The sequence below is a fragment of the Sphaeramia orbicularis genome, chromosome 16 (genome assembly GCF_902148855.1).
Source record: "Sphaeramia orbicularis chromosome 16, fSphaOr1.1, whole genome shotgun sequence".
NCBI classification, from domain to species: Eukaryota; Metazoa; Chordata; class Actinopteri; order Kurtiformes; family Apogonidae; genus Sphaeramia; species Sphaeramia orbicularis.
Window position 1 is genome coordinate 27,586,015 of NC_043972.1, and position 26,356 is coordinate 27,612,370.

General features: G+C 37.6%; 1 long non-coding RNA gene across 2 annotated transcripts in view; it reads right to left on the reverse strand.

The window, feature by feature from the left end:
- Positions 1 to 2,314: 2,314 nt before the first annotated feature.
- Positions 2,315 to 26,356, reverse strand: part of LOC115434886 (uncharacterized) — a 137,032-nt gene continuing 112,990 nt past the window's right edge. For both annotated transcript variants that reach the window (XR_003937606.1, XR_003937607.1), the window contains one exon: positions 2,315 to 2,855. This is a non-coding gene — a long non-coding RNA (uncharacterized LOC115434886). The remainder of the gene's footprint in view (positions 2,856 to 26,356) is intronic.

The following is a 26,356-nucleotide window of genomic DNA, read 5'->3' on the forward strand; positions in this document are numbered from 1 at the left end:
CGAGCCAACAGTCATTAAAGTTGAGGGCTGAGGTTTACAGTCCCATGTCAGTGCTAACAGGCATCTAGCCAGTCAGCTGATAGTGGCATGTCATTTTCACACAAATGCACACACACACATACACACACAAACACATTATGTAAAATACAACATGCACTTTAACCCCTATATGCACATAGACAAACACACTAATGATACTGCTCTTTACACGTAAAAGCAGGCACAAAAGTGAACCCAAATGCCTCTAAGGCTCTTGTCTGATAATGGTGTCTACTTCTCTCTCACATAGTTACAAACACACACTCAGAGAGAGAGAGAGAGAGAGAGAGAGGGAGAGAGAGAGAGATAATAGTGTCTAATTTAGGCCCTCATATCTGCAGAGTTCTCCAGAGGACTAGACCTCATCAGGAATATATTGGTGACCTACATACTAGAAACACACATATACACACACCAGCAAACTGCACATGTTTCTACTTTGGAGCACAGACATCTCCAGTACTTAGAGGCATCTGCAGTACATGCCTACATACAGACACAGACACAGAAACATGCCTGTATGCCTGTCTTGGGTATAACTTTGCCCCCCCCCCCCCTCTCTCTATACCCAGACATGAAGGCATGTAAACATGTCTATACTGTAGACATACAACAGATGCCATGTCACGTTTTTAATGTTTTTTAAAGAGATACTGAAAGCCCGCAAACTGCAAAAGCACTATGGAAATAGAAGTGAATTTGCCAGATCATAATTCATTTCCACAAATATCCCACAGAATACATTTATGAAGTGTATAAATCTGTAAAGCTGTCCCCTTGAAGCCCGACGAATGTGGATAATACTATCATTTTCACATTACGTTCAATAAAAACATTTGGAATCGCAGATAAATGTTCACTTTATTCTGTAATCCAACATGTGACTCACTGTATAACCCATTTATTGCTCAGAAAACAAATAAAACAGGCAGCAATTACACATGATGTACGGAATGTAGAATGAGTAATTAAAAACAGCCGGTTAGAAAGGGTTAATCCCATCGTTTATCGTTTTAAGCGGAGAAGAATTTGACAATCAACAAGATAGAAGTCACTTTTCCATTGACCCTTAAATTGCGCAAATATAACTTGCGCATAAAAATGTACCTAATGGAAAAACGACAATTTGGCCAAAAGTCTTATTTTTCGATTAAAAATTTTTGCGCTGGCAAGAGGTGGTTTTTCGGGCAAAGCGCAAATGGTATATCATGCAAAACTGTGAGGGAAAGACCTTTTTTAGCAACTAGAGTCAGGTGAATTTAAAAAACGGATGTTGACGGATGTTACAGCAAGCGAAGAAGAGAAAAACATGTCGTGGTATGTGCGGACACTCCAGGAAACCCAATCATTTTTAAATTTGGTACGAGATAGGGAGGTAATATCCTCCTGAGACCCAGCAATGCATTTTTGTCCTCTGTAGGGGACAAAAGTTTGACAGTTTTACTTTAAAAATGCTCTTCATTGCAAAGGACATTCCATTAAAAAATAAATAAATAAATAAATAAATAAATAAATAAATAAAAGAATTTTAAAAAATGTATCTGAAAAAAACTGTTGCATTATGCAGTTTTCATTCAAGACAGTTGTTCAATGTAAAAAAGCCAAAACTTTCACTTTACTGGGCCTCAGGAGGATATATAATAATAATGAATATATCTGTAAATCAACACCATATTTATGTTCGTCGCCATGTTTATGGAATGACTTCTCATGTCATCTCGCGATCATAAATAAACAAATCATTGCATTTGTGATTTAATGGAAAAAACAACATTACGCACTTCTGTTTTTGCTCTGGCAAGAGGTGGTTTTTCAGGCGTAGCACAAATGGTATATAACGCAAAACTGCAAAGGAAAGACCTTTTTTTGCAACTACTGTAGAGTCAGGTGAATTAAAAAACGGATGTTGATGGATGTTACAACAAGTGAAGAAGAAGAGTTTTAAAAGAAACAATAGCGGTATGTGTGGACACACCAGGAAACTGAATCGTTTTAGTATTTAGTACGAGATAGAGGGGTAATATGTAATAATAATGAATATATCTGTAAATCAACACCATATTTACGTTTGTCGCCATGTTTATGGAATGACTTCTCTTGTCATCTCGCGATAATAAATAAACAAATCATTGCATTTGTGATTTAATGGAAAAAACAACATTATGCACTTCTGTTTTTTCAACATTTAGTAAATATCAGTAAAGTTTTGCGCAGATGTGCAATGGAAAAGCGACTAGAGAAAGAAAGACTCCAAAAGTGTGTTAATTTAAATTAAGTGCATTCATTTAACTAGAAATTAAATAAAATACACCAAATACTATGTACGAGGGCCATTCAATAAGTTCATGGCCTCACCCAGAACAGAACAACACAGACTGATAATTTATATTTTATTTTTCAACATAATCTCCATTTACAGCAATGCACTTGGTCCATCGATGTTCAAGCATCACTATCCCATCACGAAAGAATGTAACATCCTGTATTATAACAACCAGTATTTCTGGGTGAGGCCATGAACTTATTGAACAGCCCTCGTATGTAGACTACAGCTTGATGATTATGTAGATTCCTGGTAAAATACTGTGAACTGATGTAAGAGTTGATCTCCTCTTCAGATGGTTGTTGCTTTCTGTCAGGGCCAAACCAGTCCATGATATGATACAGTAACTGCGTCGTTTTCTTGTGGGAAGGGCTAGAATCGCTGTATCCACTGTTATATGTATTCAGTTGGCATCAGTCCGACCTCCAGTCATCATTCATCATTCATGTGCATCGTCTGTTACCTTCACAGTCTGCCACGTGGCTGACAGGACCTGATAGGGAGTGAGAGGGAGAAAGACAAAACTTAAATGCAACACATTTCAGAGCTGAATCTTATCACCATTTCAAACACCTCAAACAAAAACCAACACCTAAAAAAAAAACTAAAACAGTGACAAAGAGTGAGAAGGTATAAAAGAATTGTATTATTTCTATGATAATATGTGTCTTGGTGACATTTAAAACGCTATATTCAGTTGCAGGTTAAATAGAGGCTTGGAGCCCCTACTTTAAAATATATGCCAAAGGGTGGAGACATATGCAGACATTTATGGGTGTCTGTCTGCTCAACACTCTGGTTATAAATGGCTATAAGAGCCTGACTCATACACAGTAGTGGTGGCTGCATTTGAAGGAGAAGGAACTGAGGTTGGACCACAAGTGATGCAGAAATAGGCATTTGAAACAGCATGGAAACGTATTAACTATTTTTTGTTTATGGGTGGTGAGACGGACTGTGCACTCGGTGGCATTGAACCACAGCTGATGATACTCATTTAATGTAATTACAATTAAAGACACAATGCCTCATAATGAGGGACACTAAATCATGCTCGGAGTCACGTCTTCTAATACAGTAATAATAAGTTGGATTGATACAAGGAAATTATACCCCATAGTCAGATATTCAACCTTTCATCTGACTCCAGACTGTAATAAACATACATTTTCTTGCACAACTTATGAATAAAACTTCATGAACTGGAACTGGAGACAATATAGCAGAAGAAGTTGATCCCTCTCAGAATGTGCCTAGGCAGCAGACCCAGTTGCTGATTGTAATTATCTGTTGCCTGAGTAAATCAGGCGCTAATTACAGGCAGACTGTAAGCACAAATTGAATGAAATCTGAGCTCTGCTCCACATTAATCTGGCCTTCAGAGTCTGGAGACTTTAGTATCGCTGTTGTCAATAGCAAGGATTTATTTGAAGCAGGAGAGCTGAAAGTTTGAGGGTCTATAAGATTATCATCATGTGCATTATGGAATATACTGATGCCCACAGAGTTGGAATGAAATATTTTTACCTCTTCTCTTGAACTGATTGTGACAGAAGTCGCTTTTCCATTGGACACCTGTGCAAAACTTTACCGATATTTACTAAATGTTGAAAAAACAGAAGTGCATAATGTCAGTTTTTCCATTAAATCACAAATGCGAAGTTTTGTTTATTTATTATTGAGAGATGACATGAGAAGTCATTCCATAAACATGGCGACAAACGTAAATATGGTGTTGATTTACAGATATATTCATTATTATTATATATTACCTCTCTATCTCATACTAAATTATAAAATGATTAGGTTTCCTGGTGTGTCCACACATACCGACAGATGTTTATTCTTCTTCTTTGCTTGTTGTAACGTACGTCAACATCCAGTTTTTTTAATTCACCTGACTCTAGTTGCCAAAAAAGCTCTTTCCATTGCAGTTTTGTGTGATATACCATTTGCGCTACGCCTGAAAAACCACCTCTTGCCAACGCAAAAACTTTTAATCCAAAAATGAGACTTTTGGCAAAATTGTCATTTTTCCATTAGGTAAATTTTTATGTGCAAGTTATATTTGCGAAATTTGAGCGTCAATGGAAAAGCGACTAATAAGATCTATTCCTGATAGATTAAGTGTATCATTGCACCTGGTCAAAGGTGATTATTGATGATTCAGATTCAGACTACTTTATGAATCCCCGAAGGGCAATTCAGTTCGCAGTTACCCTGCCTTATTAGACATCCAAACAATTAGGGACAAACAAACAAATGCAAAACATTCATAGCAGCATATGACAGCCACATACATACACATTCATCTGTCAGTACTCATAGAACTGCAACCAGGCAATAAGTTCAACAGTGAAATGAAATGATTAAGGTGCTAAAAGATATAAAACACAATAAATAGAAAATCAAAATTAATAGGAATAAAAAGAGGAATGTCCCTGAAAACAAAATTATTCCATCTTAATGGACAGAAAGACAGTGAAGCCACAAGGAAGATAAAAACACACACATACACACAATTATCTATACTTGTTGGTAAAAAAAAAAAAAAAAAAAATATGAGACTTGAGCCTCCACTTCATGTCTGCAGAACTTCCGAAACCAATAGCATAACAGTAAGAATAGAGAAGTTGACACAGCAGTCTGAAGGTCCTATGACAGGATCTCACAAGATCCATATTTCAGTCAAAATGAAATGACACCCTGGTTTAGATGAGTTATACTTACTCAACCTTTGCAAAAATAGAGTTTTATTTCTATTATGAATCTAAAAAGTCAGATTGCGCATTACAATTCCAACTTAACACTTTCTGAGAGCTCCTGAATTGTTATATTTGGGTCAAACCTGTTAGAACTTTTCTTTATCAGTACCTTTTGTGTCCAATATCTATTATCTTCCTATTCTACAGGCAACATTTTCTGCCAGAATACAAGTTCAATGGTAAAAAGAATGAAAGCAGAGTGTGCAAAGTGATGGCGATGTGGCTTGCTAATATGATGTTACATTATAAAATGAATAACAAAGCAAAGAAAAGAGACATTTAAAGAAAACCTCAAGAAAAAGTTACAAAGCAACGGGGTACGAACAGGGCAAACGGAACAGACAGCATTTTGTAATCATACATTCAGTGTGTGCTAGCAAAGAGCTGAGCCACTGTTATGTAAACCAGAATGAAACATTCATGAGCAAACCATCATCTAATACTCAACCCACTGGGAAAGCACATGAATGACCCATATGGTGGGTTGGCAACTATCTGAAACTCATCTATAGCAAACGGGAACACGACTGAAAAAAGGTTCAGCGTGGTAGGAAGATATCAAACCCAGAGAAGAAGACCAATATCCAGGAGGCCACGATAAGGGACAACCTTTACTGGTATGAATGGAAAGAATCTTATTTTGCTGGAGCAACTAAGGTTATATTCAAACCTAAAGGAGGAAATGGAAAGGAGGGAGGTGGGAGGTGGGAGGTGGCAGGGGGTGAGGAGTGAAGGGTGAAGATGAAGATGAAGGACAGAAAAGGGGGTGCGTACGGAGGAAGGGAGGGAGGGACAGAAAAGAGACAGAGATTAGGCAATAAAAAGACAGATGAGATCAAGAGACAGCTCTGACACGCTCAGGCAGCGTATGCTTTCTGTGAGCCTGGGAGCAGCTGAGCTAACCACACACACACACACACACACACACACACATGCACACATGCACAAACACACACATATGCACAAACACACACACATATGCACAAACCTTATGATGTGGTTAGCTGTGACTTTGTTTCTGACTGGGTGTATATAAGAGATGTTTAGAAAGGGGCTGTACTGTAGGAAGTTGTGCCAGATCCCCAACACCACACCCCACCATCATAAGGAGGGGGGTGGGGTGGGTGGGGGGGCTTAGTGGGGTTTGGGCTTCTGTTGTGGTTTCTTTAATTTTCTCTCTCTCTCTGACTCTCACTCTATCTATCCTCGCTGTCTGTTTCTTGGTCCAACGCTCTGTTTCCCTTCAGCTGTTTGCTTCTCTCCACGTCCATCAATCTTTCCCGTATCCTTATCGCATCCATCTCTTACTCTCTTATAATCAATACACACCCATGAATACCAATCAAAGTCACGTCAGGGCACGATAGATGCAACAGCAGTAAAACAGGAAAACGATTGATCTCATAAGTAAGTGTTTAAAGACAAAAAAAAAAAAAAAAAAAAAAAAAGTCCGATCTTCACCACAAATAGTTAAAGAACCTGATCTTTTTGGCATGTGTAGGTTTGCAGTAACACGAACACAGGAGTTTAGATTATGACTGTAATAAGTATAGGAAACTCCTACCAGATTGACCACATTTCTCTATGATCACAAGGTAGTGGGCTTCCTTGAGGTTTTGGGGCGTCTGTTGTGGTCTCTTTGTAGTTCAACGCTATTCTTTTTTTCCAGGATTATCGTGACATTCACACAGCATTTCTCCATCATTCAATCGCAGTCTCTCGATTCATCTTTCTTTCTCCTACGGGGTGTGATTTCAATAGCCTTTAATAAGGTGAATATGATATAAACAATTACCAGACCGCTCCTTTGACACTCAGACTTACAATACCTCTTATCATTTCTTTCATTTTGTATTTTCTTACTTTGTGCGCAAGAAAAGGTTAAAGTCTTTGTGACTTGAAAGAAAGTTACTAAACTCCCAAACCCCTTGAGTAATGAACAATCCCATGCTCACATTTATATACACCCACACTTTGCACTCACATGAGACATTCACTCACACACAGAGCAGACTGAGCCCTGAATGTGCCAGACAATCAGATCTAGCCACTCTTTTCTATTTTCCACACCCCCCCATACCCTATCTTAGCCTGTTTCCTATACCTCAAACACCCACACACTTCCTCATGATTCAATTAAGCCACAGTCAAGTCTAGATTGTGACATGTACCTCGAGAAGTGAAGGAAGAGATATGTGTCTGTTTTTTTTTTTTTTTTTTCTCTTCTCAATGAATCTCAAAACTTCAAGTCATATTCTGTCATGGCCCTTCCTGCTCATTGTGGTAATGGATGAGTGACCTTTGACCCTCTAAACATTCTACGCCTGCCTTCCTCCCTGTGTTTTTCTTTTTTCCCCATCTCCATTTTTCCATCGCATCCCTTCCTGTCTGCTCTCTGTCTCACTCTTCTCTAATGAGACAAGGACTGTCCTCCCTGTGGGGAAAGAGGTCAGTACCCCCGACACATAGACACACACACAGATAAACATACAGACGTAGACTGCACACATGCATACACATGCAGATAGGACACATGCAGACATGCACACATCTATGCAGATAAAAGGACAAAACCCCCACTGCCCGCCACACACACACACACACAACATTCACAGTCATACAAACACACACACACTGACCCAGAAATCCCTCTCTATTATGCAGAACATCAGTTAGCTGATGGTGGAGCTGATTATGCAGCTACCCTCCGCTAGCCCACAACTCCCTGGTGGATATCTGCCTTTAAAAACTGTAATCCCAAATGTCTTTTTAGCATATCAATAGAGAATTATATATTCCTAACAGTAGGACTTGCATACATTCAGCTTTTCACAACTTTCTCATCTCATCATGACACAGTATGAGCCAATTTAAAAAAGACAAATTTCGGCAAACATTTCACACACAAAGGATTGAAAAGTTAACCATCAAAATGATGCACAAATTACTCAGCTTCCCTGGCAGCACTTGTTTCTCTACCTCAGCATACTGTATATTCAATAAATATGTATAAGCAAGTGCAGATACAACATGTTCAGAATGATAAATATTTCTTAAAAATTCAAGCGTTTGTAAAAGTTTTAATACATTTTTGAATCTAGACCTTTACTGGTACTTGGCGATATAACTTTACTTTTGTTGATGTAACTCATGACATAGGCTACTGGGAATTGACATTTTCCATTTTCCAATCTACATATGGATTAAGAAAACAGAGATACTTTGATCATCTACAATTAGAATAGATCTACAGCTCTCTTCTAACACATTAGTATGCGTTATGTTCAGTGACAGCAAGTGATTTGTGCCTCAAAAGTGAAAGAAGTAGAGGTTGAAAGCAATGATGATGCTGAAAAATGCATAATAGTGTTCTGTCAAAAGACAGGGCTGACAGTGTTGTTTAAAGAGTTATCATTGGAGATCTGAGGAAACGTCTTGATGTCACATGGATAAGCTGAAGGCTCAGTCAGTTGTTCTCTGCTACATTCTGGATTTATACAGAATGAGAAACATTAGTGTAATGTAACAAGTCTGCAGTGGCACAGAAACTACCTTCAGATCCTTTACCAATACAGTGGCTTCCTGTGTCCCAGAGGGCTGGCCTCATAGATCGGTGTAAGTACAAGGGTGAAAAGTGGTGACCCCAACAAAGCTGCTTGTTAAGCAAATAAGCAAAGTAATCCAGCACTGTGTGTGCATGCTATGTGTGTGTATACCAGTGTGGGGTAAGGTACATTAATTACTCATTACAGATTAACTCCCAGATACTACACTTAACACATGAACAAAAGTACTCTTTATTACAATTGTAACTTCTCTAGTAATTCTGGCAGAGGTGCCTTTGAGCAACTCAGATGCCTCCATACCAACACTGTGTACTTTACTTAATACTAGTACAAACTGAAAATAAGACGATGTGGTTGAAAAGGCACCAAGTCCATGTTTTAAGGGACTATCCTGATCCACAATAACATTCAGAGTATTTTGTATCAGCAGTGAGTTGGTACTCCTTAAGCTCTGGCTAAAATCAGCTAATTCTTAAAATTATGCTTACCACTGATATCTGCGTCTCACTTAAATGGCACGGTGAAGTCACCAGAAGTGGTTCTTTTGGCAGAGGCTAATGCATCCTCACAGCTTCTAAACTCATGAGAAATAAGAAACGGAGTTTTTTTTTTTTTTTTCCCAAACTTTATTACATATACCATATACCAATAGAACAGAACATAGCATGGACAAAACATAATGCTCGAGGTGAGGGCAGGAAGAAATTAAATATAAATACATATGGGTAAGTAAATTAAATAAATAAAAGTAAAGAATTAAACAAGAAAAAATAAATAATAAAATAAAAATATTCCAACCTTAAATTCATTAATAAACTGAGGTTAAAGTTTAAAATTGGTCAGTTACATCATCATTTTATCACTTCAATATTTTTGCAAGTTTGTTGATATAATGTATGTAATGTGTAATGTATTTGCCTGCATATGCTGGAGCGTGCCTACATATGTGTGTCTGTGTGTGCATATGTGTGTAATGTTTGTATGCCTTTACTCAGAAGGCGCTGAAAATCTGCTCCCTCTTGCATGTTCATTGATAATGCCATGCATTGCCATTCTGCATGTTTAGCTTGGTAATTGAAAGGCCATCTGTGGTCTACTGGGGAGGTTTAGTAAAGGGTAAACTATGAGCCTCATTATTTTGGGAGAAAGAAGCCCTTAGAGCCAAAACAAATTAGTTTGTGTCCAGTTTAACCTTCAGAAGACTCATTAATGGAGGTAAGGTGTATACATACATGCAGTACTCATGCGTGTTCTTTAAGAGTTCCTGCAAACTTGCTTACATGGTTTTCAAGCAGCAGTAATAAACCAAAGTCAAGTTGACCTGTAGTTCTTAAAACAAAACCAGCGACTACTTTGTCAAAACGGACAGTGTTGGTCCAAGCTAAAACTTTGTCCTACCGGTGCACAAAACAAAGAAAATGGATTAGGCATTGTGAATGTGTGAGTTTGCCCTGCCTTTGTGTGGCTGCTTGGTCTATAAACATGGAAACAGACATAACCCGCATTCTCAGCATGTTCCTGTGAAAGGTGAGCTTTGTATGTGTGTGTACGTCCACGGTGCTCTTGTGACTCCTCAGGCCTGCAAAGCAACGCTCACCACTCTATTAGTGTGTCTCAGCGTCTGTGAACCACGACATGTGTGTCTGCCTTTACATGAATGTGTGTTTCCATCTGTCTCCTGTCACCAGCAGTCCTCTCTGCACCATTAGGACCTGTTAAGATCAAAGGTCATTCCTCCAAAGGTCAAAGTTCACCCTTCCAAAGGTGAAAAGTCACCAGGGTCAGGTCTGGTGTGAGGTGACATTGAACAATATGCAGCTGCAGCCCTGACAGCTAACACCTTTGGGAAAATCAAGAACACCCCACATGGGTGGCATTCATTAGATTCAATATAAAGGTGTTCAATGTAAATGGATTAAATGACATAAGAAGTGGAGGTGGTCAAGTAGAGGTAAAAAGGTTGTCCTAAACAGCAATTAGGAATTCATCTACTGAAACGAGAAAGGCTGCAAAGGTCAAAATGTCTAAAACAGTGACACCTATAGGTAGTAAACCAACAGTCGGCCTAGTATAAACACAGACATAGCGTGAACCAAGACATAAGTCGCTTCTCTATTGGACATCTGCGAAAGACGTTAGCGATATTTACTAAATGTCGAAAAATCAGAAGTGCGTAATGTCGTTTTTTCCATTAAATCACAAATGCAATGTCATTCCATAAACATGGTGATGAACGTAAATATGGTGTTGATTTACAGATATATTGATTATTATTATATATATTACCCCTCTATCTCGTACTAAATACTAAAACGATTCAGTTTCCTAGCATGTCCACACATATCGCTATTGTTTCTTTTAAAATTCTTCTTCTTCGCTTGTTGTAACATCCGTTTTTTTATTCACCTGCCTCTAGTTTTGAAAAAAGGTCTTTCCATTGCAGTTTTGCATTATATACTATTTGCGCTACGCCTGAAAAACCACCTCTTGCCAGCACAAAAACTTTTAGTCAAAAAACGAGAGGTTTGGCAAAATTGTCATTTTTTCATTAGGTAAATTTTTATGCGCAAGTTATATTTGCACAATTTGAGCGTGAATGGAAAACCGACTAAAGACTACACCAATGTTAGAGTTAGTGTTTAGTATTTACCCCTCAATCCATCAAAATATAAGCACTGACACATTTATTAATAGAAGAACTTTAATTATTTGCTAAATGGCAGCAATTGTTAAAATATGTTTTAATTCTGTAATAAGATTCATAATATAGAGGACTTAGACTGAAGAATAGTAAACTTCAAATAGTGGAGAGCTGCCAAGGACATGACTTCACTCTGTGTCAAACACAAGACTTAAAAGGATGAGGAAGGTGAAGTTCACCCTCAAATTAAAGATCGGGTCAGTTTAGTTTACATACTCACACATCCGTTAACATGAACGCACAAACACACACTCACACTCACACTGAGGCACAGTTCCATGCACAAACAAACAAATATCTCACCCAAGCACCAAGTCAACCCTTCACCCAGCCCCGGCACTTAAAAACTGTTTTCCCCTCCAGCTAAACTCAAGCCTGACCATAATTGAGTCTGTTCTTTCAAGTGATTTTATTGAATTCCACTTCACTGCTGTAGTTTTATTGCTTTTTGCATTTTTTTTTTCTTTGTAAATTTTGCAACCTGTTTAATTGTGTTTCTTTTCAATGATTGATATCTTGTGATGACTGGTGATATGAATAATACCACGGTGGGCTAAAAATATATATCTACTTTCAATATTAGGATTTTAAAGCAAAGACATAAGCACTCTTAAGACACCATTACTGTGACTTCTACGCTACATTAATATGGTACAGTTTAAGAAAAACAAGCAGAATTACTGCGTCTAATGTATTTTCTAAATCTAGAAAACACATCACATAAATCAGGTTGCCAAATTCTGACAGACCACATGATTTTCTGTCTGCTTCATTGGTTTATCATCCACTGTTATAGCTGCATAGCCAGAGGTCATAGCATTTGGAATCACATCAGGAATAATCCAACTATATGAGATAGTCACAGCTATTAAAGTGAAGACATAGATGGTTTTTTCTTCTGTTACAAATTAAAGCTGGAAGGAGCCAAACCAAGAAAATACCCAGTATCCTTTTACAGCTTAGGCCATATCGAAGGCTAAATATATACAAATATAAATAGATGATTTGATATTTTCTCACCCACCAGTGGAAAAGTACTTTTACATGCTCCTAGGAGCATGTAACATTCTAGGAGCAGCCAAAAACTCATCTGGGGAGTTGGGACACAATTCTTGTTTTGTTAGACCACTTGAATCCATAAAGACCCAAACATCTACTGTTGACCAATATCATTTGCTGATATAAAAGGTTAAATCACTGTTGATCCATTACTCCTACCAATACATGTAAATAATTGGTGTAAAATGTGGTTTTTCATCTTTTCATGGTCATCAGATATGACCCATTTGGACGTTCAGAGGCTCCGTAGTGAACATAGAAACACTGTCATCTTCAACAACATTAATTCACCAGTAAAACCCATGGAGTTGGATCAGTGACAGTGGATGGACACACTTGTTTCATGTTCAGTTAATGATATATTTTAGTCAAAACTAGGGATGCACCAATACCACTTTTTTCCAGACCGAGTACGAGTACTTACATTTGAGTACTTGCTGATACCGAGTACTGATATGAGTACTTAATAATCCCATTCCAGTTCTTAGTTCCTTTTGTAAATGTGCTTTATTATCATTGTCATTAGTCTGAGGGGAACAAGGTGCTGCTACTGATATTTAATGTGTTGGAATGAGCGTTTCTCAATTAATCCACCAGGGGGCGCTGCTCTGAATTAACCATACTGGACAAATACCACGAAGAAGAGGAAAGTTTTTTGAGAAGAAAGTCAGTAATAACAAACATGGAAATGACAGAGGCAACACTACAGTGATACTAATATTGCAGCGTTTTTGCTAGCAAGGTTTAAAAGTGAAGCTTCAGCAGGTAGAGAAAAAAGAAATGAGCGATAAATTTCATTTTCACTTCCGCTGGCGGTGGTCCGCACCACTCCATACCCCTGGCCCAGCCCTGGGTAGTTGTCATAAATATATCAGTAGTTTTTCTCTAACTCACACAGTCGCTCTTTGAACAGATCCTCTACCTCCACGGTTCTCGCTGGTATTCTCTGTCTGGGTACACATCCGCCAGCACCTGGAAAACGGATGGAATGTACCCAGAGGATGGATAGAATGCTGCGTCCATATCTGTCTGTGTCTTTAATGTTACTTGCAGTCAGCGTTACTTTTATGACCGTCATTTATTTTGAAAAATCTCCACACTCTTCACACTCCCCACACATTATTCCACCGCCGCGTAGCTGCTGCACTGAACTGTGAATGTCACGCGGCTGTAAGTGGTATCAGTGCATTTGTATCAAGTTACTTTTAAGAGTACGAATACGAGTACACACACTGAGTATCGGAGCCGATGCCCGATACTGGTATCGGATCGGTGAATCGCCAGTGAAAAGTCACTTTTTTCTCCATTTCTCTGTTTTTGGTATAAAAGCCTTCAACTTTAACTGGAGCTTTTACAAACATCTACATTATTAATGAATTAAATCTAAGAAAAATACCTGATTTTCATTCAAGAATACAAAATACAGAGCATAATATTAGAATAAATGTTGATAAATCACTAAATAAAGCTCAATATAGAGAAAAATTCCATTGGGAAATGCCACAAAAGTAGCACTGGGTCTGTATGGGTTCAAGTTAATTATGTTGTTGCTTTAACATACCACAAAAAAGACATACGGCATATAACAGCGGATACATAACTGTCAGGTATGTATCTAACACAAAAACACATGGGGAATAATGAGAGTTCTGGGTAGATGTTATCACAAAAGAACAAAGTAATTTTGTTCAGCGGGGAGGGAAAATGCCTTGAGTTGCTCCTGCTGCTTTTCTTCTGCTTTTTCTCCTGACAGAAAAGGAACTTTGGTTGCCAAGGCGATCTGTCGTATCCTTCAGTGAATAAACAAAGACCCAGTGTATGCAGTAATCAATTAATGGTAATGCTATTGCCACCAATCACCATAAACCTTACAATAACACTTGACTTCATTCTGTGTTTCTTACTTTGGCAGTGGTTCACCCCCATCCTATGTTCCCGTCAGACTCTTTGTGTTAAGTCTTTTTTGGCTCCCTGTTATAAACCGTGCATTGCTCGAATTAGGGTATACTAGGGGGTAATATTGGCTTTAATAAAACAGTATGTGTGTTGATGTCAATTCAGCACATACTCCTTGAAAGATCAGTCTGGTTTTTCTGCCTCCAACTACTCATGTCAGGAAGAAAAATCACTAAAAGTCTAAATTTGCTCCTTGCCCACACAAACAAAATCCCCCTTTAAACCCTAGGGTCTGTGTGCAAATGTGGGTGTGTGTGCATATGAATGACTGTGCCATCTTCTCCCCAGTTGAACAGGATGCAAAGGGTCAAAGGAGAGGGTCAGAAGTCAAAGCCTGACTAAATAATTACCAGATACTCTTTCCAGCGACATACACACACAAACACACAGCTCCACGACTATATGGCTTGTTATTTTTGAGATGTCTGGACAGTGTCTTCCTCTCTGACCCCTTCGCTTGTGCACACACCTCCACCTATACACAAGTATACTCTTGAACGTGCTCTCGTTTCCTCCCTGCCTCTGTGAAACTCATATATAGTCACCCAAACACACACACACACATATACACACATATACACCACTATGCCCTAGCCAGAAAGCTTGTCCCACTGACAGGCTATCAGTCAGGAAACAGTGGGGTGAAAAGGAGAAGAGTGCAAGAGAGAGGGGCAGGGTGGCTAGATTTAGTCTGTCAGTCAGAAAAGGTCAGGGGTCACACTGAAAGCACACTGACATGTATGCACACCACATCCACGCATGCATGCATGCAGTCGCACCCACACACACACACACCACACACACCGCAATGTTCATCAAAACAAGGTCATAAGCGGAGGGCAGACAGCTGGCTAGGTTTACTGAGAGAAAGAGAGCAGACAGCTGGATAGTTTTACTAGCGTCTGCCCTTTAAATAGAGACTGGAAGAAAGTTTAAAGAGGACACAAGTGAATGTTTACAACAGGGCAAAGAGGTGCAAGCACTTATTTCAATTGTTCTGAAAGAAGTTGACATGCTGCAAGAATCCGCGTGCAAATTGTGAGCGAATAATTTGATGAGTAATGAGAAGTTAAAGGTATCATAATGTAATTGGATCACCTGGGATAATAACTTTTCACTCTTATATTTAGCCAGAGGCTTAGTTCTGTTTTTCTGGCACCCTTGTTCAAACTGTTAAAACCAGGAAGGAAGGAAGTAAAACAAAAACACTCCCTGCGCCAAATCCTCTGTTTTTCATTTCGTATCACTGTGAGACACCTTTGAATCACGCAGATCAGCTTGAACCGGTACTTGCAAATTCACCTCCTGTCTCTGGACTAAAGATCTCCTATCCTTTTATATCCACAGCCGGGTAATTAGTGTCATAATGAGAAGACAGTGGCAAAGGGACCCGGGCAAAATATACACATACACACACATTCACAGACAAATGTGTACACGCTGACTCCCACACTAACAGCGCAAATGCACAAACAATGTCATGCATTGAGACAGGTAAGGTTATACAGAAACACACATTATGCACTTCCCTAGACTCTCACTGACCATATGGCCCTTTGGTTAGGTATATACCTGCACACGCACTGTCCAAGACAAATTTAGACTCCTATTGTCCCTGTTTTGTGAAGACTGGAAAGGACAGAGAAGAGAGGTGAGATCAGGTGGAAAATCATATTTGGAGAAACTGTTTCTGTTGATGAAGAACCTGCTGGTAGTTGATTTTTAGGAAAAAAAACATCAAAATATATTATTTTTGAGTTAAATTTGAAAGTTTAAGACATTTTTCCATTCTCTATGTTAACTCTTTAAAACCTGATGTATCATCACTAGTCGCTTTTCCATTCACCCTCAATTGCGCGAATATAACTTGCGCAAAAAATTTACCTAATGGAAAAACAACAATTTCGCCAAAAGTCTCATTTTTCGATTAAAAGTTTTTGCGGTGGCAAGAGGTGGTTTTCGGGCGTGGTGCAAATGGTATATCACGCAAAACTGCAATGGAAAGACCTTTTTTTGCAACTAGAGTCAGGTGAATTGAAAAAACAGATGTTGACAGATGTTCAACTAGCGAAGAAGAAGAAGAAACATGTTGAGGTATGTGGGACACACCAGAAAACCCAATCATTTATATAGAGGGGTAATATATAATAATGAATAAATCTGTAAATCAACCCATATTTACGTTTGTTGCCATGTTTATGGAATGACTTCTCGTGTCATCTCGCGATAATACATAAACAAATCATCGCATTTGTGATTTAACGGAAAAACCGACATTATGCACTTCTGTTTTTTCGACATTTAGTAAATATCGGTACTGATTGGACACCTCAGTGCCAGTGCCACCCCAGTTGATTGACAGGTCACTGCACATGTCATTAGTCGCTTTTCCATTGACCCTCAAATTGCACAAATATAACTTGCGCATAAAAATGTACCTAATGGGAAAAACAATAATTTGGCCAAGTCTCATTTTTCGATTAAAAGTTTTTGCGCTGGCAAGAGGTGGTTGTTCCGGCGTAGTGCAAATGGTATATCACGCAAAACTGCAATGGAAGACCTTTTTTCGCAAGTAGAGTCAGGTGAATTAAAAAAGGATGTTGACGTACGTTACAACAAGTGAAGAAGAAGAAGAAACATATGTCGGTATGTGTGGACACACCAGGAAACCCAATCATTTTTTAATTTAGTACGAGATAGAGGGGTAATATATAATAATAATGAATATATCTGTAAATCAACCCATATTTACGTTCATCGCCATGTTTATGGAATGACTTCTCGTATCATCTCGTGATAATAAATAAACAAATCATCGCATTTGTGATTTAATGGAAAAACTGACATTACGCACTTCTGTTTTTTCGACATTTAGTAAATATCGGTAAAGTTTTGCACAGATGTCCAATGGAAATGCAACTACTGACACACCCTGTACATATGCAGTTTGGATGGCTGTAACTCTTTCACTATTTGTGCCATTAGAAAAATTCCAACAGTTTCTGAAACCTGGGACGTTGCACTTTATAAGCTTTTTTGGGTCATTACGGAAATTTCACTCATGCCTGTACTAGAGGCTAGAGAAAGGTATTTTAGCAGTATTATAAAATGCAGTAAATTGTAAATAACTGCTAGATTTTGAAAAATCTGGGGAAAAAAGTGCTCTGGAAAAATGGGCAAATGGACTCACTCAAAGCATATTTTTTACCTTTTATAGTCTAAATAAGAAAAGAAAAAAAATTCCTGGCAGACCATTTTAGGCTCAAGATTTAAAGGCTTAAATCTTTGAGCAATGATGAAATGTTTTTTATTCTCTTAATACAGATTACTCTCTAGGTGGTGCTCATTTCACTTATATCTTGATCTGAAGACAAAAGCTAGTCTCTATTTACTTTGTTTTGTTTCCTGTCTGTATTTTCATTTCATGGAATACCCCTCTCACCTGCAGGGACCCCCCTATGTGGCCCCCCTGCTGGTAGTTGATTCATAGAAAAACACCTAAGTATCAAAATACACTAATATATTATTTTTGAGTTAAATTTGAAAATTTATGACATTTTTCCATTCTCTTTGTCAGCTCTTTAAAACCTGACGTGTCATCGCTGACACACCCGGCGCATATGCAGTTTGGATGGCTGTAACGTTTACTGTTTGTGTCATTAGAAAAATTCCAACAGTTTCTGAAACCTGGGACGTTGCACTTTATAGGATTTTTTGGGTCATTACGGAAATTTCACTCACACCTATAATAGAGGCTGGAAAACAAGCCATTTTAGCATTATTATAACATTGTAAATTGTAAATAACTGCTAGATTTCGAAAGATCTGGGGAAAAACAGTGAGCTGGAAAAATGGGCAAACAGACTCACTAAAAGCATATTTTTTTACCTTTTATAGTCAGAATAAGAAAAGAAAAAAAATTCCAGGCGGACCATTTCAGGCTTAGGGTTTAAAGGGTTAAATCTTTGAGCAATGATGAAATGTTTTTTATTCTCTTAATACAGATTGCTATGTAGGTGGTGCTCATTTCACTCATATCTTGTTCTGAAGACAAAAGCTACTCTCTGTTTTACTTTGTTTTGTTTCCTGTCTGTATTTTCATTTCATGGAATACCCCTCTCACCTGCAGGGACCCCCCTATGTGGCCCCCATGTAGTCAAAGGATGAGAAGCTTGAATAATGTTTCCATTCAGAACAAACAAGAGGCTTGGCTAGAAAGAACAACATGGGTGGTCAAGGTAGAGCAGCCAGGTAGGGTAAAAAAGGAGGACTGGAGGGGAAAAAAGTGGAGTGGAGCATGTGGTCAACTCAGTGGGAAGCCCAGTGGTCATTTCACCCATGGACACACACATATACACACAAATGATAGACTTACTGATAACATGAAAGATGCATGGTTAACCAAACATGGAGACAAACAACGAGAGAAGCTAGAAGACAGATGAACAGATAGTGATGCATTCAAGGTGTAAATCCTACACAGATACACTATAAACAAAAAGTTAAGTTTTTTTGGGGTTTTTTTTTGTCTTTTTTTTGTCATTTTTGCCATTTGTAAATAAAACTATGTCTGGTCATTAAAAAATGTGTTTCAATTCAATTCACACAAAAAAAGTAAAAAGCACTGTGCAAGAATACCAACTGAAAAAAATTGCCCAAAATTAAAAATATCCTTAACTTTTTTTTGTACTGTACATTTGATTGATTGATTGATTTTGATTGATTGAAATCTTTATTTCGAACATGTAGACAGTGAAATCAAAACAACAATCAAACCAACAAATATAAGTACTGGTACATAAAAGGTTTATAAGCAAACAAAAAACAAAAAACAAAGAACAAAAACAGAAATAATAATAAGAATAAGAAGAAGAAAAAGAGGAAGATAAATAAAGCAAATGAATGAAATTATACATGCTCGAAAAGGAGTATATAAGCAAACAAAAAACAAAAAACAAAGAACAAAAACAAGAAATAACAATAATAAATAATAATAATAAGAAGAAGAATAAAAAAGAAGAAAGATAATAAAGCAAATGAAATGAAATTATACATGCTCGAAAAGGAGTATATAAGCAAACAAAAACAAAAAAACAAAGAACAAAACAAAATAATAATAATAATAATAATAAAAGAAGAATAAAAGAAGAAGAAGATAAATAAACAAATGAATGAAATTATACATGCTCGAAAAGGAGTAGGAAAAGTAAAACTTATGTACTCGTACCCCAATCTCTATTTCTTATGATCACTATATAGCAATTAGTATTTTATAATATAATAATATCTATATATATAATATAATATAATATGTATACATGCACTTACACAGGCACATAATGGTAAAATTGGACAGGCTGAGTTTGCTTTGCCTGTGGGAAGGTAGCAGGGATACACAGTAATTCTTTCATTCATATTACGCTGTCTGGGTCATCACAGCTCATGTAAAAAATGCTTTCCTTTGTTTTTTTTTATTATCATCCATCTCCTCAGCCGTCGTTGATCATATGTGTCCACAAAGTGAATAACAAGTAAGGTTTGTGTGTTTAAAAATTCAACAAAACATAAACTGAAAAAAACTACACATTTTTCTATGCATTACCGTTTACTATAAGCATGAAGTGGATGTAAGAAACACTAGGGTTAATGTTTCATTGCCAGATCATTTATATTTTTATAAAGCTGTGTCAAGTACACTAGAAAAACCATCCATCTTAACAAGTAATTTCATCTCACATTCAGCCTTCAAGTAGAGGTCCGTGTAGGTCTGTTTTTTTTTTTTTTAATGTCGCACCTGCCGGCAACACTGCTTCTAATAAAACTTGGCCCGGTCCCACAGGACAAGTAGGATCGAATGCTCCTTATGGATTATTGTAATCTGAAGAAATGCAAATTTTATATGTCCACATTAAGAAGATACTGAAGTGTCAGAATGTATGAAAGAAGAAGAAAAATAGTAATTGTAAGAAACTGGAACATCTGATTTTAGTAGAAGTGTTTGTATTGCAGAAAAAATAAGCCATTATAAGGTCTGTTTTTGAGATACACTTTTCCAAAAGTCGATTAATTGGAGTCCCAGTCCATGAAATGAGTATAAAAATAATAATATGTAACAGGAAGCAGATTTAAGGTCAAATTTTTTCCAAGATGAGGATAAATGATCACAGGTGAGAGGAAATTTGCTACCTGATTCATATTTTAACAAATGTGACTGGATTTGGGAAGTGACCAAAACTATTCTAAAATATTTCACATATTGGTACTGATTTGACTCTGTTTGCAAAATATTCATCTTCATGTTGGCAAATGAACCCAACTTTTCAGACTTTTACTGACATTGAGTAGCGGTGAAAGAATTCAGGAATACTTACAATATGAACAATACAGACACAGATGAACCGTATTGATCCTCAGGGAGATCTACTATTATATGTGCCAAGGTGTGCCAAAAAAAATCGCGATTCTCATTTACGACGATTCAGAATCAATTTAAAATGTCCCAAAATCGATTTTAAAAAATAAAACAAATCCGCTGGCAGTCTGCACACCATCAGCATGATTAGCAGCTAGCGCGATTAGTGGTTACGGTTAGTGATTACGATTAGCGCGATTAGTGGTCAGGGTTAGCAATTGGTGCGATTAGTGGATAGGGTTAGTGAGTAGTGTGATTATCGGCTAGCGCGATTAGCGGTTAGTGCGTTGACATGCCATCAAATGGCGTTGAATAACATGCAAAAGGATGAAAATGCGTACATATGCACGCCAAATGCAATAAACTGGCGCCACATACAACGCAATTTGGATGAGCTCAGGCTGTCAGCTGCATCACCCAGAGCTTAAGGACACGGTGCAGAGTCAGCCACCAGCAGCAAACCAACGCACGCTGCTGTACTTCACCAAACTCCCTGCCAAGCATTGATAAACTAAAACTTAATAAATGTGAAAAAGACTTTTTAATGTCTGCATTTGTCATTCTGTCTTGCAGAGCAGACTGGAATAGATCATAAGGATCCTTTGCACACCAGAAATCATTATGAATCAAATTGTTTTGAATTGGAAATTGATTTTGAATTGAATCGTAGCCCCAAACTCGGAATCGAATCCAATCGTGAGATAGTAAAAGATTCCCCCCCTAATATGTGCTATAGTTTTGTCCAATTTTTTCCAAATATTTCCAGCTGCATACTTGTTTTAACACATTTCCACCTACATTTCAGTTCTGAGACATTTCCCGAATATGCAGAAGAAAGAGCAGCCACAGCAGCAGACTTCTTCTCTATGTTAAAAAGAAACCTACTGCAAGATATACATAAGGAATGAGATCTGAACAGCAGCCTCACGAACACTCTGACTCTTATCTGTGCATTCATGTTCATCTCAGCCAGACTATAATAGTGCATTATTACAATGTGGTGTGACAATCCAATCTGATGGCAGTAAAAAATAAAAAAAAATAAAAAAACTCCACCCAACCACACTGGGAGTGGAAAGATTGCATACAAACGCCTTCTCTCTTGCTAAATCAGGCGAGGGAAACGACGTGTTGCACAATGGGGCCGTTGTATTATTAGCCCCTCAGAAGAGCCTACAATTGTCGGATCAGACTCCAAAAAAAAAGTAAAGTTAGTCTGGGAAAATATCAGCTTCCTGTCCATGTCTGCAGGGTTGAGGCTGACTAAGTGTTTGCCTCTGCCTCTCCGCCTTCCTCACTTACTGACCCTGTTTCTCTCTCGCTCTCCTTCTCTATCTCTCTCCACAGTTTTTGGCTGGCTCCTTGTTTACTCAGATCAAACTTGTCAGGGAAAGCCAAGCGAGTTTAAACAAACACGCATGCACTTATTCACGTGCACACCGACACACAGCAGTCAAACTTTGCAGGCACTAGGGCAACTACTAAACATCAGTGCTAAAACACACACAACACAACATAACCAGCATCTGATTCTCATACGGTACAGCAGAGATCACCACTGTGTTCTACTGTACACTGACATAATATGCTGTCAATCATCCAAATGTGTGTTTTGGTGTGCACATGGGAAATGGACAAGAAGAGAGGAATGCTAGAAGGATTGATAGTGAAAGGGGAGACTTCATGTATCATTATTATTATTGTTTGCACCACTCTGCAGATTTGGCTTCCCATGAGTTCTTTTCAACCTCCAACACAACAAGCTTTCAGAAATAAGAGCGAAAGATAGAATGCAAGGACATCTCCCTTCAACTTATCTAGTTACTAGATGGTCTGTCTCTCCTCGAGCAGCGCACACTGTCTGTCTGACCTCATCTGAACCTCTACCAGTATAGCCTCGTTGCTTCTGCTGATGATGTGGAGCTGAAACAGGGGTGGGGGTTTGAAGAGAGCTGGAGAAAGCAACTGGGACTAGGGAGGGGGTAAAAAAAAAAAAAAAAAAAAATCATGATTTAATTAGGTGCAGCATAAATACTACTGACTGAGAATATTTCCTGTCTTCAAAATTATGATTTTACTGCGTGAAAAGGAAGGAACATTACGACTGGATGAACAGCCATGAATACATTAACCCATAAAGACTCAAACAGCCACTGGAGAACAAAAGCATCTACTGATCTAAACCGTTAAATGCCTGTTCATCCACTAATACAGTGTTTTTCAACCTTGGGGTAGGGACCCCACTTGGGGTCGCCTGGAATTCAAATAGGGTTGTCTGAAATTTCTTGTAATTGATAAAATAAAAACTATATTGTGAGTTGACAGAGACAATCCCAATACTAACAGACATGACAAACTCTGAAGCTGAAACTGAAGCACTGTGGTACTGTTTATCTTCAAATGTTCATTGTGGTCGGTTTCAGATGCTGCAGCTCTTTCATAATTCATAGTTTGAGTTCTTGTTTGTTCAGTATTAATTATCAGCCTTGTAAATCCAAGCTGGACTGACTGTACATATCCTGACCAAGGAAAATAAAATTCTCACTTTGTGCAGTAATCTACACCTGGCTTTTCTGCCTCCGTCCATAATATTATACATTATTTAGACTAAATGTCATCTAAAATTAATGTTTATTTGCAACATAGTATAGCAAACTATTACATGATCAAAAACAAATTAATTTTAGCCAAAAAAATAAAAGTCTCCGTTTTGAATGTCTGGGGGTGCCAGAAATTTGTTATGTTAAAATGGGGTCACAAGCCAAAAAAGGTTGGGAACCATTGCACTAATTCTATCAATACATGTAAATAACTGGTTTAAAATACAGTTTGTCATCTTTACATGGTCATCAGTTATGACCCATTTGGACGTTCAGAGGCTCCAGAGTGAACGTGGAAACACCGTCATCTTCTACAACATTGATTCACCAGTAAAACCCCTGGAGTTGGATCAATGACAGTGGATGGAGACACTGGGTTTATGTTCAATTAATGACATATTTTACTGAAAAAATCACTTTTTCTTCAGTTTTCTCTGTTTTGATATAACAATCAACTTTAATCTGAGCTTTTATGAATATTGACATGATCAGTAAATTAAATATGAGAAAATACATGATTTTCACTGAAAAACTTCAAACTAAAGAGGATAATATTATAATAAATGGTGAGAAATCACTTAAGAAAAGTTAAATATAGATAAAAATTTATTTGGGAACTGACACAAAAGTAGCACTGGGTCTTTATGGGTTAATGGGAATGGTCCAATATAGGCTTCTCTTGTTGTGTTATAATGATTTATCAGTCCCTCCAGAAAAATGATTATGCAATTGCATAATTTAATGCATAATCAAACCAAATACATGAAATATGCGGGGCTCACATGATTTCATAATCCATGCATTTTTCAAAATAAAGTCTACAACATATTGCATTGTAACTTGACATAAGTTGATGTAATATGCAATGCGCAACGTCATCGGCTCGCGCGTCCACAGGAGGTAAACTAACCGCGGGCCTCAGAAAAAATCCTGCAAGATGATAAAAAATGGAGCTCATTTGGTGACAAAAATATCTGCAAAACACAGACAGAGTAAACCAGTACCTCGATGTCCAAAACAAAAACGGATTCATACTATTTTACACCCCATGCAACTGTACATTGGAACATCAGAGAAAATCCATATTAGAGCCACTTTTTGATCGCAAAACATTTGAAAATGGTTTCTGTTCCAGCGATAATAATATTCTGAACATAAAGGCTGTAATAGCCTTGAAACAGATGGCTTGTTCTACCTCACTTTAGTGAAGAAGAAGGCAATTATTTTATTTTTAACACTTATGACTCAGGAATGTTAAGGCCATGTTTGACTCATGCTTAGAAAAAAGAACTAAAACAGAACCAGCACTTTCTGTGATGTAGTGCATGCTTTTTGTATGTTTGCTTATCATAGGATATAATTAGGCATTTTTTATTTAGTAGTAGCCGAGGTAGAACAGGGTGAGAGAAGAATCAGTTTTTTAATTGAAATGCATGCTTTTCCAGTTTCCACATATTTTCACAACTTTGCGCATTTTTTGCAAATTCCCACAATTTCACAGCAAAAAAACATAAAACCCCTACATATTCCATCGCATAATTAAGGATTTTTGCCCGCATTTTTCTGGAGGGACTGATTTAGATTTATACAGTTAGTGATGTATGCTTTGACACAACAGGTTTTCATGGCCATAAATCCTATAGGAACATGAAAGAAAGAGCATTTAAACATGTCCAATCAGAGAACGGCATATCCCACCCCCACAAAACTGACAATATTACCTCAGATTCATTGATTTTGCCCACTGACAGCGAGGTAGAAAATTGATTAGTTTATGAATAGCTTACTGCAAATCAATGGATTGTAATTTTGATCCAGAAATGGAATGATGACAAATGGCAACAAACCAAATAGCATAGGACCAACACATAACTGAAAAACTGTAGCATGTTTGGTGAAAAAACACTGAATAGTTTTCTTCTTATGCTGCAGAAACAAAATGATAACAACCAGACAGACAGGCGGAAAACTATATTCTGGATAAAACCTTAATCTTTAAGACATAATAATAATAATAATATGCACATGTTACTGCATCCCCGAGAAGTGTATTCACAATAAATGTTGAATTAAAAACATATGCATGACAAAAGTCTAAACCCTTCTGTCATTTGGAGATTGTGTTTCATCCAAAATAATAACAATGAAACATCAGCTTTTGCAATTCTCTCAAAGCATTTCCAGCTTAGACCATAAACTCTCAATAATCAGTGGACAAAGGAACTGTGACGTGACCCCTTTAATTCTGAAAGGCCATGATTTTTTGGTGGTTGGATTGTTTGGAGTTAGAAGTGACCATATTTGAACAAAACGGTGGAACTGCGAGAACCTGAGAAATCAGATGTGCTAATGTTAAGCATTAGAACACTAACTGGGTAAACTGGGACATTTTTTCAAGGATTGTGTACAAAAGTTATTTTACAGTCTGATTAGAGGACGCTAGTAACAAAAACTACAAAGGAAAAAAAAGTGTTTTATTAAATAAAAAGAAACTTGGAAATCTGTCATAGTCACCAACTTAGCATGGTGTACACCAGTGTTTCTTTTTAACCTGAGATCTAATTAACTGAGAAAAAATTAGAGCTGGATTACCAAGCCCCATTTATTTTAGTGCCCCCTTGTGGTCTGTGAGTTGATGAATAACAACAAATGGCAATGATGCGATGAATTGCAGCAGGTTTTGTAAAACAATATTTGATCATTTTCCAGTCATGCTCTAGAACAGGGGTGTCAAACATGCGGCCCGGGGGCCAAAACCGGCCCACCAAAGGGTCCAATCCGGCCCGCAATGAATTAGTGAAATACAAATTACACTGAAGATATTAACAATCAAGGATGTCAAAATAAATGTAGTTCAGTTCTATCTAAAGTGGGTCAGACCAATAAAATACTATCATAATAAAGTATAAATAACAAAATAAAATATTTTTCTTTG